Source organism: Lycium barbarum, chromosome 10 (assembly GCF_019175385.1).
Source record: "Lycium barbarum isolate Lr01 chromosome 10, ASM1917538v2, whole genome shotgun sequence".
In the NCBI taxonomy this organism is placed as follows: domain Eukaryota; kingdom Viridiplantae; phylum Streptophyta; class Magnoliopsida; order Solanales; family Solanaceae; genus Lycium; species Lycium barbarum.
In genome coordinates this window covers 33,735,115-33,747,423 of record NC_083346.1, presented here as the reverse complement: position 1 = coordinate 33,747,423, position 12,309 = coordinate 33,735,115, and the positions used below count along the sequence as shown (strand labels likewise).

The following is a 12,309-nucleotide window of genomic DNA, read 5'->3' as shown; positions in this document are numbered from 1 at the left end:
CTTAGCTTCTTTCTCCGCAAGCCTTTTTGACAGCAAATCCACGGTAGTTTGCAATTGAGCAAAAGCATGATCTCGCTCATGATTTTCTTTGGCCACCGCGGCAACAGAGGGACTGCCATATGAAAAGATTTCACTATCATTTGAGTGCCAAGCTTGATTGTGGGTGGTGAGCTTATCGAGCAACCGGGTGATGTTAACAAATGACTTGTCCATGAAGCATCCCCCGACGACAGTATTGACAGCAATCTGATTCATTGTATCTAACCCCTTGTAGAACCTCTTAGTGAGAATAGCATCCGGAAACCCATGAGTTGGAGATTGAGCTAGATAGTACTTGAAACGCTCCCATGCCGAATATAATTGTTCCCCCGGAAGCTGTTTGAACTCGAAGATCTTATCTCGAAGTTCAGCCTTTTTGCTCGGTGGAAACCACTTCTTCAAAAATGTATTGGCTAACTTGCTCCAGGTGTGAATAGAATTGCTGGAAAGCTTTTCATACCATTCCCTTTCTTTGCCAGCCAAGGAATATTTAAAGACCCGTAACCGAAGTGCACCAGCAGAAACAACACCTTGGGATTGTTGAGCACACACGTGCAGGAAGTTCTTCAAATGTCGGAGTGGACAGTCCGAAGAATTTCGAAAATAACCTCCAAGTTTCAGTAGCTGATAGATAGAACTATCAATTTTGAAAGTAGCATTTCCAGTCCTAGGAGGGACCACAGCAGAAGCATATTCAGCTTTATTGATGAATTCCGCAAATATATTCTCATCTTCATCTTCTTCTGGTGCAGGTGGGTTCGCTTGGAGCCCACCTTGGTTTCCTTGATTTCGATTATGTCTTCCTGCCATGTTCACCTGGTTCACCAAAACAGCAAACAAGGTGTGATGGAAAAGAAAAAGTTTGAAAGAAAAGTACACAACAATCAGTAATTTCAAAACCGTATTCCCCGGCAACGATGCCAAAATTTGATACGCTCAATTTACACCTATTATTGGCGTAAAGCGGATGTTGTCAAATATAGTAACCCAACCAAGGTTGGGGTCGCATCCCACAGGGAATATGGAGAGAAAAAGATACTTATTATATATGTAACTAATCTATAGAAACTTTAATTTTATTCCAAATAGTATAGAAGAGAGGTTTGGTTTGTATTTGCTATTTTGAAGTATTTGGAATTTGTTTGGATTGAAAGAACCAAAGTTGTGTCCCCGCAGTGATTAGATGTTATGCTATGGGTATCAATATGATATATTTCTAATGGGTCGGGGTTGTGTATGCCCTTAATCTCTAATGCACTTCCTAATATTTTTCAATAGTTAGAAAGTATTTCTTTTCATGATTTTCCCAAATGTAGAAAAGTTGCAAGTAAGATCGATTAAATATGCCAAGTAGAAATCATCTTATCCCTAAGTGAGTTCATTAAACGAGGGTTAGCGCCCCGAGTCCTTGTTATCTTTTTTCAACTCACAGCCTAGTTCATCTTTCCAAACAAACTAGGGTTTGTGCATAAGCAAGTGTTTACAACCACTAACTAACAAACTAACAATTAATATGAGAAATAATAAAACCCATCACAACCCATTATATATATATATATATATATATACAATGTTAGACACCCATTACATAACACCCATCATTTGGGTCCACAACTTTGATTAAAGAAACTACTCACACATAATGGTCTCAAATGGAGTAAGCAATAAATGAGACATAAAGCTTACAAAATATGATAAAGATGATGGAAAATGGAATCTTAATGTCTTCACTAAGCTCCAAAAGTGGAGTAATCAATGCCCACCCACCAATGGAACTTTGCACAATAAAATCTGTTGCCAAAAATAACCTAAAATGTTCTTTATATAGGCTCCAAAAATGCACAGCAGCGACTGACAAAATTGCCCCTGATAGCAAGATCGACGGACTGTCGATTCCTTCGTCCTATATTTCTTCAGCGATGTAATCCATTCAACGGTGCCGTCGACCAATTCGACGCTCCGTCGAGTATTCCGTCTTTCTCTCTTCTTATTGACAGATCTTTATTGATGACACAAACGATGAAGCGTCGATCAGTTAGACGCTTCGTCGATGGCTCCATCCTTTGTTGTCTTCAACTAAGGCCATCACTGGAAAATCGAGCTTATCGACGCTTTGAAGGACGGTCCGTCGACTGATCGACGGGACGTCTATTATTCATTTTTGGCCAATTTTTCCTTTGTTCATTGTTTTTGCTTTTGGGCCACCGTCTTCCTAAAACACAAAAAAAAACATATTAACAAGAACCAGACTTACTTGAAAACAACCAAAATTCGTAGTAAAAAGGCGTCGAATGTGCCACAAATCCGCGGCACATCACACTGCCAGCCGATTGAGGTCAGGGAGTTGAATGTCTATGAATTTAAGAGACTCAGGCAGAATAGCATGAGTGTGAATGAGTATAATCTCAAGTTTGTTTTCTTGTCTAAGTTTGCTCAGTATATGCTTCCTGACATGAGGGACATAGTCAGGAGATTTGTGTTGGGCCTTATACCTGACTTGTATAGTAATACAACTATTGTTGCTCAGAATGGGACGTTGAATATCACCAAAATGGGTGCCTTTGTTTAGGATCTTGAAGACCGAATAAAGGAAGAAGAAGCTCTTCAGAAAGAGAAGGACAGGGAATTCAATAAAAGAGTTAAGTCTGCAGGTAACTTCAGTCATGGGGGAGGTGGTGGCAGAAAATTCTTCAAGAATAGATCATCAAGACCTGCTCTATCTGCAGCAAGGGTGGTAAAAGGCACCCAGTGGAGTGTCATATGGGTATGGATATATGCTATGGCTATAACCAGTGGGGCCATTTTCAAAGAGACTGTCCATCAACGAGACAAGGTAACGGAGATAATGTGGCTCGGTCCAAAAATTCAGCAGCTCCTCAGAATTCTCAAGACCAGTCAACGAATTGTGCAGCTATGTCTGAAAATGCAGGTGGAGGTTGAAACCATTTGTATGCTTTAGCAGGTCATCAGGAATCGGTTATAGCTAGACATATTTATAGGGGTTTTCCAGTTTCTGTCTATCACCGTAGAACTATGGCCGACTTAGCAGAGTTGGAAATCGTAGACTTTGATGTAGTTATGGGTATGGATTGGTTAGCTTCATGTTATGCTACAGCGAGTTGTAGAACCAAAATAATCAGATTTGAATTTCCTAATGAACCAGTCATAGAATGGAAGGGTAATTTAGTAGTACCCAGGGGTAGATTTATTTCCTATCTTAAAGCCAGAAAAGTGATTTCCAAGGGATATATCTATCACTTAGTCTGAGTCAGGGATACGGATACCCAAACCCCAACTCTCGAGTCCGTACTAGTTCCTAATGAGTTTTCAGAAGTCTTTCCAGAAGACCTTCCTGGAGTTCCTTCCACCAGGGAGATAGACTTTGGAATTGATGTACTTCTAGGCACTGAGCCGATATCTATTCCGCCATATAGAATGGATCCAGCAGAGTTAAAAGAGTCAAAAGCTTAGTTGAAAGATCTTCTTGACAAGGGATTTATTGGGCCAAGTGTCTCACCTTGGGGCGCGCCAGTTTTGTTTGTCCGAAAGAAAGATAGTTCCTTACGTATGTGCATTGACTACCGCCAGTTGAGAAAAGTCACCATTAAGAAAAGGTAACCTCTTCCCAGAATAGATGACTTATTTGATCAACTTCAGGGTGCCCAATGCTATTCCAAGATTGACCTCAGATCAGGCTACCATCAGTTAAAGGTTAAGGAAGTTGATATTCCGAAGATTACTTTGAGAACCCGCTATGGGCATTTCAAATTTCTTGTCATGTCATTTGGGTTGACAAATGCGCCAACTGCTTTCATGGATCTTATTAACAGGGTCTTTAAGCCTTATCTCGATTTATTCGTCATTGTCTTCATTGATGATATTTTGGTGCATTCTCGTAATGAGGTTGATCATGCAGAACATCTCAAAATGGTGTTGCAGACTCTTAAAGATCGTGAAATTTTTGTAAAATTCTCAAAGTGTGAGTTTTGGCTAAGTCAGTGGCGTTCTTAGGCCATGTTATCTCAGGTGAAGGTATTAAAGTTGATTCTCAGAAGATTGATGCCATAAGGAGTTGGTCCAGCCCACCTCAGTTTCTGATATAAGAAGTTTCTTGGGTCTGGCAGGCTATTATAGACATTTCGTAGAAGGATTTTCTTATATTTCTGCTCCGTTGAATAAGTTGACTCAGAAAAAGGTTAAGTTTCAATGGTCAGATGCTTGTGAGTGAAGCTTTGAAGAGCTCAAGAAGAAACTAACTTCTGCTCCAGTGTTGACGCTACCAGAAGGAACCGAAGGGTTCGTGGTGTATTGTGATGCTTCGGGAGTTTGTCTCGAATGTGTCTTACTGCAGAATGATAAGGTTGTAGCTTATGCATCTCGTCAGCTCAAGGTTCACGAAAAGAATTATCCGACGCATGACCAAGAGTTGGCAGATGTAGTTTCTGTACTTAAGATATGGCGTCATTATTTGTATGGAGTGCATGTTGATATTTTCAAAGATCATAAAAGCCTGCAATATATCTTCAAGCAAAGGGAGCTGAATCTTAGGCAGAGGAGATGCCTCGAATTGCTTAAGGATTATGATGTGGATATTCAATATCATCCGGGGAAAGCGAATGTTGTAGTTGATGCTCTCAGTTGGCGTTCCATATGAAGTTTAGCTAACGTTGAGATATATAAGAGGATGATGACAAGGGAAGTTCACCGTTTGGAAATTTTAGGAGTTCGACTGTTGGATTCCGAAGATTATGGTGTAGTTATTCATAACGGAGCTCATTCCTCCTTAGTGGTTGAAGTTAAAGAGAAGCAGTTTAGTAATCCCTACTTGTCACAGCTGAAAGAGGGGATTCACAAGCATAGGGCAATGACTTTTGAACAAAATGGAGATGATGTTACCTTGAGGTACCGAGGCAGATTATGTGTTCTAGATATTGATGAGCTCAGAGAGCGAATTATGTCTAAAGCTCACAATTTCAGGTATTCCATCCACTCAGCTTGCACAAAGATGTATCATGACGTTAAGGAATCTATTGGTGGAATGATATGAAAAAGAATGTAGCAGTTTTGTGGCTAAGTTTCTGAATTATCAGCTTGTGAAAGCCGAACACCAGAGGCCTGGTGGGTTGGCTCAGAATATTGATATTCCTTCTTGGAAATAAAAGATGATAAATATGGACTTCATAACAGGTCTACCTTGTTCATCCCATAGACATGACTTGATTTGGGTGATTGTGTATTGACTTACTAAGTCAGCGCACTTCTTGTAGCATCTCCTTTGGGAGGATGCCAGTTACGAAACAAAAGCTAATTTATGTCAAAAGATATTCACAATAATTTAGTGGCGGAAATAGGCCCATGCGAAAAAGGTTTAAAAGTGCGACTTTTTTTCTTCTTAAAAATACACTTCGTAACATCCCTGAAAGAAATACAATATTAGAGTATCAATTCAATATGGTAGCACCCTTCTTGAATAATCAAAATGTTGAAGCAACGTCCTAATGAAATTATATTTTCCATTCAGCACCATTGCAGGTTCATACTATACACGAATTTCAAACTTGTGAATACCAAAATAAAACTAGTCTCCTCCTTGGTACATAATTACAAGACAAAGTGTAAATTTAGTGGGTTAAAGCACACCCTAAAATAGCAAAACAAGTCACCGAGTTCAAGTTACAAGCTTATGGTCTTGTGGTCCAACAAGCCTCCAAAATTTCATACATAGGTGTGAGTTATGGATCACGTACAAGTCCCAAAATTTTACAAGACCTAGATGCATATGCAAATGTAATCTTCACTAAATCTCCCAAAACATCTACTCCAAATGGCCATCTTCAAATCTCTTTCCGTACATTACCTACGATAGAAAACAACTATAGCTAAGCATAAAACTTAGTGGTGTATAAACCTTGGGCTTGGAGCCATTAGATTCTCCAATTCCCTTATCCGTCGTAGGTAGCTCAATAAGATGATAATAAATCAAGTAAACAAGTATATCAAAGTATCAAATATTAAACCTTGAGGAGTTTCCAAATGTCTAAATCAATATTCGAAGGCTCAAGTGTAAAGAAAGCTTATGAATCAATTCAAGAGAGTTTGTCAAATAACCAATTTCGCCCAATATGTGCGTCATGCCATCACACAAAGCATAATCAATATCAAGATGGACCGAAGCCCCAAATCAAGTAGGGTCGTCACCCAATAATCAAGAGAATCAAGAGCAATGTTGAAAGTGGCTTTCCACTCATACTCGAAAATGGACAAAAGTCCATCATCAAGACGAAATGTAAATCCAAAGTCAAGATGGGCAAGATCCGAAGCAAGAGGCATGCCGATATCGGTGACAAAGTCACTGCAACAAGAAGGATAAAGTCCCACAAAAAATGCAAAATGATCAAGCAATTCGTACAAGTGGGTGATTTAGCGAATATTTTGCATTAGTTGAGATAATAACCATACAGTGATATAAGATGAAGAGAAAGGAAACAACACATCCAGATACTTAAAAAATTCCAGAAAATAAAGATATTCCAAGTTCAAGTTTATACACAAACCTTGGTGTTTTACCACACAACAAGTTCTATCACAACTCGAGGAGTTCAAATCGTCTACGCCACAGACCAACCAAAGTCCACTTCGTCAAACAATTCCTCTTAGCTAGTACAAGACCATATATACCTTAAATACACAATAAAATATCTCCTTAAGTTCAATGGTTTCAGCACATCGAAACTAAATATGAAATTAGTGAAAATCACCTTAAACTATCAAAACAGGGATTTTGGACAGTACTACTGTCTTGTATTGTGGCTTGGTTTCAAAAGGGTGAACGACAAAAATAGACTTTGTGCCCTGAATAAAAGTTGTTGATATTTGTCTTGGGGTTTCAAAAATATTTAAATCACTCCTATAGCAGTTCTTTACAAAAAGATATGCTCAAAATACTAACAGTAGTACATGTAGGGTTTGCAAAACATAAATTTGGGTAGCAGCTGCCCTGTACTTCATCACCCCTTTTCCAGTAAATAAAGGCAAAGGTGGGTTTTGGAGCCTGAACGAAAGTTGTATGGATATGAAATAGATTTCTAGAACATCTTGGATCACTTAAAAATAAACTTTATATAAGGAATTATGCTGAAAACATTAACAATTGTCCAGTTCAAAAACGAGTTTTGTAACTTACCTCAATAGTGTGGAGTAGTTTGTGGCTCAACCAAAACAAATCTTGATGATTGATTGAGAGGATAGAAGCTTTGGGTTTTATTTTGGTGGAGGAAACGAAATATGAAGAGGAGGTGGAGAGGATATGAGCTAAAGGTAATATATTTACCTTTGGATAACTACAAACTTTTTTTTTGTTTGGATAACTACAAAAAAGGGATGCCCTAAATACATAAATATCTAATCCATTTAATAGTTTACTAGGATAATAATAGGAGTATCTTACATAACTACACCATGACACTTCGAATAAGTTTCAAATATCGTCAAGTTCATGTTCAGGAAATGCGAAGTAAAATATACCCTTACTATCAAGATATGGTCAATCAAAAACTCAAGAGTTAGTTTAAAAACGAAAATCGGGGTGTTACACTTCTTTCCAGTTAAGACCACTCATTCAGTAGAAGAAGATTATGCTAAGTTGTATATTCATGAGATTGTCAGGTTGCATGGGGCTCTAGTGTCCATTATTTTAAATCATGGTTCTCAATTCACAGCGAACTTTTGGAAATCCTTTCAGAAGGGATTGGGAACCAAGATTAACCTCAACACGGCTTTTTATTCGCAGATAGACGGCCAGGCAGAGCGCACTATTCAGACTCTTGAGGACATGTTGAGAGCATGTGTTCTAGATTTCAAAGGTAATTGGGATGGTCATTTGCCTCTCATTGAGTTTGCTTATAATATCAGTTATCATGCTAGCATCAAGGTGACGCCGTTTGAAGCTTTGTATTGGCGAAGGTGTAGATCACCTATTGGTTGGTTTGAGGTTGGTGAAGCAGAGTTGTTGGGACCCGATTTGGTCTATCAGGCCATGTAGAAAGTCAAATTGATTCAAGAGCGTTTGAGAACAGCTCAGTGTCATTAGAAGTCCTATACAGATGTGCGGTGCTGAGACTTAGAGTTCTAAGATGATGATTGGGTATTCTTAAAGATTTCCCCTATGAAAGGTGTGATAGGATTTGAAAAGAAAGGAAAGCTCAGCCCCAGATATATTGGACCTTATAGAATCTTGCGAAGGGTTGGTCAAGTAGCCTATGAGCATGAGTTGCCACAATAGTTGATTAATGTTCACCCAATGTTCCATGTTTCTATGTTGAGAAAGTGTGTGGAAGACCCGTTGTTGGTTGTTCCTGCTGACCTGGTTGTTCCTGCTAACATTATAATTGTTACACCTCGTAGTTTTTTACGTTGAGATCCATTAGGTGTTAACCTTTTCAAATGTGGACACTAGAGTTATTTTCTAGGATATAGGAGGTTATATGCACATATTTTCACGCCCCGAACCATGGCTTGGGCGTAACATGACACTCGGTGCCATACTGCATGTGACAGAGCGAACCACATGGCTTGCTGAATCATCATGGGGCATACATGTGCGGAATATAAGGTGAATGCATGATGAGCCTTTATAAAACGTAACAAGTCATGATACTAATAAAAATACTTGTTTAGATCATGAATGCGGATAATATCCTAAAAGAGCCAAATCAGTTAATTGACTTTGAAGGTCTGCCATGACATAACTGACTTGTTTAGTCTGTGAAACCTCTAACATAAGTCTGAACATGGAAAATATACTCGCTGGGACAAGGCCCCCAGCATACCTTAGATGCATAGCTAATCATAAAATAAAGAGTTGACTAAATCCCAAATGAGATTGTCACACCCTAACAATGGTAGGGCATGACGGGTACCCGACTCTTATCAGAGTCGAGCGAACCCTCAGACATTCACTCTATCAAAACCTGTCATTTCAAAAAAACTTTTAAGAACATAAAAGTTTTCCAAATCGAAATCATTATTTGTGTAACCATTATGAAAACTCTCAATCAAATAAGTACTTTAAACCAACTAAAATTATCTAAACTACATACTCTTTTAAAATCCACAACTGACACCATATTATCGACAAACATACCACAGGACATTATCTGCAGAAGCCTCTAAGGAGTAAATTATGAGTCGGGACAGGGCCCTGAAATACCCATAATCATACATATCTATACATGACTCAGCACAGCTCCAGAATGAGGTGGAACTTGCAAGTCCCAGCGGACGTCCAAGCATCCTAGCTATACACTTAACCTGCCAAACAATCTAGGGCTGCGGGCATGAACGCAGCGTCCCCAAGCAAAAGGATGTCAGTACGGACAATGTACTGAGTATGTAAGGTGGTAACAAATCATAAACATAGTTTGACTTAGGAGAGAAGAAATCACAATCTAACTCAATACCTGCAGCTTTCGCTGGAAGAAACATAAATGTGTGCACGAAGTCTCAAAACAATCTTTAAGTAAATAATGCAATCCAACACACATGCCGCTTCCGACATGTTAATAGAATGGTCCCATCGGACAACCGCTTTCGGATAGTATTACAATAGTCCCTTCGAACGACCGCTTTCGCCATAATAACGATGGCCCCTTCAGGCAGCCGCTTCCGGCTTAATAATGATGGCCCCTCGGGCAGCCGCTTCCGGCTTAACATCACCATCATATCAACACAAACTCAATCCACAAATATCAATTTCAATTCATATCATAAGTCACTAATCAATTCATCACAATCCAGTTGTTAGCCTTAGTCTTTCATAAGAAGTTATAAAATTTGTATCTCACTGGACTTAGGAGGACATACTTCTAGGTTTGAGGGTAGAATTGTTATGAAATTCTGACTACTTATATTCTACTCAATTTCATCTTATTTCCCTACCCAAAGAATAATGATCATGTCAATACAAAGGGATGATACTATGGAATGTAAACATAAATCGTAAATAAAATGAAGTAGTAAAATCTCGCAACCCCTTAGGAGTGGTTTTGAAAATATAACTTTATGTTTCCTTTAGTATAAAACTCATTTCCTCGAAATCATTAGTAAAACCATATACACAACTCAACTTGGCACCTTATAGGTGTTTCCTTCATAACAGAATAGGAGTACAATATCAATAAGCCATCACAAGAAACATTTAGACCTTACTCGCCTAAGAATGGAATCATATGGAGTACATATAGAATGAATAACAACAAGAATCATGCCAAAGGAAGAAAGGTTTGCCATACATACCTTGTCGCTTACGTGATTAGCTTAACTTATGCTTCCAAACACTGGCCAATCTACAATCAAGGTAAAGGAAACCTTAGACAACTTGAAAAAGGTTCATACACTTCTCTAAGCTCGTAATTAACTTCCGTAAATTCGGGCATCATTTTTCGTGTAATCTTCTCTTCCCTCTAATTCCAATTCAATTTCACAACACAATCAGAAACCAACAACAACAACCATCTCATATAAGCCTCTTTTAACTCAAAGCATCAACTCCCAAAGATATACACCAAAACAGCCCAGCATACACTTTGTATATGATATCTTCATACACTTTATTCTCCCAAATTCAAGAACAACAACTTATCAACAACATCAACAATCATTTTATATCAATATCCAACTAAATCTATCCATTTAATTATACCCAAACAGCCCCCAAGTTATTTGATATCCAAAAATGATAACCGAACTTTAAACGTCATTTTCTCTATTCTAACCCGTCAAATCAATAAATGATCATGGTAAGAACATCATTAACATCTTAAACATACCTTATATGAGCAGCCACCACGAAACCAACATCCCCCAAGTTCAAATTTTAGGTTAAAACGATGGCAACAACTTGTATTGCACTTTACTATTCACGAGCCTCGGGTTTCGGGACCTCGAACTTGATCAAAACTTGGTTTCTCTCTTTAAGGGATCTCTTTCCTCTCTGTAAAATGTTCAGGTCTTTTTGGGGTTAAATGTCAAGAAATTGCACGAATTTGGCCCTTATAAAGGGGTCTTGGGTCTGTTCCCACTGACCTTAAGTCGGGTTGGGCCGAGCCCACTACCCAGCTTGACCTTTCTGCCTTAAAACGTACATAACTTTTTATCCCTATGTCGTGTGAAGGCCCACGACCTATGGTTGGCAAGGTATTTCAATTATCTACAACTTTAATATTTGGAGTTTTCCCAATTACCCAAATAATGATGGGGTTATGGCCTCCCGAATTTAGATCACAATTGCCCAAATAATGATGGGGTTATGGCCTCCCGAATTTAGATCACCCGAAAACGTAACCTAAAAACATCTTTTTGGAGGGCTTACACTTGGATTTGGCTCAAGGGTCCTTCTTGAGTTGTGTTTAACTTCACATATATTATCCATATAACTTGTCATTTGTCCTTTATAAAAACACCATCATGTGGGCCCCACCTCAGCTTACGGTTACGAGGGCTATATATCTTTTAACATATCATTCCAATCATATTGTACGAATTCCAAATATCATACTCATGCTATCCTCATGAAAATACAGTAGAATTTCATCCTTTATACTTGTAATATTTGCTCCTCCTTGAGCTCACATTAAGCCGTCTGCGGCCTTAGTAACGCGAATGTTAAATGAAGACTAATATTTGCTCTTCCCCTCTTAGAAACATTCGTCCTCGAATGTTAAATGAAAGACTAATACTCGTATCCAATTCCAATAATTACTAATATCACTCAACCCTTCACAATTCCTAAAGTCCTTTTCAATGCTTATCTTCCTTCTATAAGCTTCAACTTCCCTTAACCTCATTGATGCTTTCAGTTATATTGATTTCTATAAGGGACACATTACTCCCTTTCCTCAAACACATATAATCATGTTTCTTTCTCTTCCTTATTTCATTCTTTACTCGTTTAAGCTTACTCTTTTTTATACAACTCTCCTCTCGGATAACTCCTTACTTATCATTGCTTCCCCTCTTAAGTCTCTTCTCATAATCGTATCGCATTATTCGAAACACATTAATCTTAGTTCATCAACCTTACTTCTAATCCCCGAGAGAACTTATCTTAACCCTCGACTCACTTCTATATCCTCGAGTAATTTCAACCTAACTCTCAAAGTCATTATGAACCCATCTCATAACCCTCCTTTCAGCCGATTTACAACTATTATTAACCTTTCATTCTTCAGTTTTACACTTATGTATCTTACTTATTATAACACACATAAATAT

The 12,309-nt window shown here is 38.4% G+C and overlaps 1 non-coding gene across 1 annotated transcript; it reads left to right on the top strand.

Moving 5' to 3' along the window:
* Positions 1-301: 301 nt before the first annotated feature.
* Positions 302-408, top strand: LOC132616360 (small nucleolar RNA R71). Its single transcript, XR_009573147.1, has one exon. It is a non-coding gene; the product is annotated as a small nucleolar RNA R71 (small nucleolar RNA).
* The last annotated feature ends 11,901 nt before the right edge of the window (positions 409-12,309 follow it).